This window comes from Galeopterus variegatus, unplaced genomic scaffold (assembly GCF_000696425.1).
Source record: "Galeopterus variegatus unplaced genomic scaffold, G_variegatus-3.0.2 Scaffold20075, whole genome shotgun sequence".
In the NCBI taxonomy this organism is placed as follows: Eukaryota; Metazoa; Chordata; class Mammalia; order Dermoptera; family Cynocephalidae; genus Galeopterus; species Galeopterus variegatus.
Window position 1 is genome coordinate 2,712 of NW_007746186.1, and position 900 is coordinate 3,611.

A 900-nucleotide genomic window follows, 5' to 3' on the forward strand; every position below is an offset into this window, starting at 1 on the left:
TGGGAGCTGCAGTTTAGGGTATAAGGGGAGCCACAGTGAGGAAAGCTGGGGGGAGTGACCCGCAGCTGTCCGGGTCCATCTGCTCGTGCCCTTACCTGCTTTGGGTGAAATGGTTAGTGTAGAGCGTCTGCTTGTCCCGAGCCGATGTGACAAGACCAACCGGGGGGTGTGGTCAAGGGAGTGGAGGGGCCGGGGTCACCCAAAGAGCCCAATGGGGAGTAGTCCTCCTCGGGGTAACTGGCCAGCACCTCGGGATAGTCCGTCTCGGGTGTGGGGGGCTGCAGAGTGCAGAAGGCGGAGTCAGAGGCTCNGTGCGATGGAGCACACCTGCCTTGTCCAGGGTCTTGATCTAAGAGAGAGAAGGGGAAAGAGTGGGTAATTAATGGGGTGAGCCACAGGGGGCAGAGGCTAGTCTCCCCTTCAGCTGGCAACTCCCCACAGGCTGGGCTGAGTCTCCACTGAACCCATGTCACCGGCCCAGCCACCTGGCTGGGGGTGGGGCTGGGGGTCTGCTCCCACAGCAGCAGCAGCAGCAGGAGAGATTTTCTCTCGGCTCCCAACCTTGCCCACCTCTGGGAACTAGTGTTGGGGTCTATGGGGGAGACAGATATATCCCATCCACTCCCTGTCCCCAGGACCTCTGTGCCCCCTTCCTTACATTCTCCTCTGGGGGGCTGGCCTGGGCTTGGGTGTCACTGTCCTGGCTGGATTTGCGGATGCTTCGAGGGGCAGGGACAGGAACCTAGGAGAAAGACACTGTCATACATAATCCCCTCGCCTCTCCCCAGCCACTCTACCTTCCCCAGTTGGTTACCTGGGGCAGCTCCCACCGAACAGAGGAGTCATCTGGGTTGTAGAAGTATGGCCTCCCATGCTGGTCCTCCAACCTCACCCACTGTG

General features: G+C 60.4%; 1 long non-coding RNA gene across 1 annotated transcript; it reads right to left on the bottom strand.

Annotated features, from left to right (window-relative positions):
• Nucleotides 1–311: 311 nt before the first annotated feature.
• LOC103583146 lies at nt 312–898 on the bottom strand. The gene is made up of 3 exons (XR_549830.1): nt 815–898; nt 659–742; nt 312–349 (listed from the first exon to the last, which is right to left on the bottom strand). It is a non-coding gene; the product is annotated as an uncharacterized LOC103583146 (long non-coding RNA).
• Nucleotides 899–900: the final 2 nt, after the last annotated feature.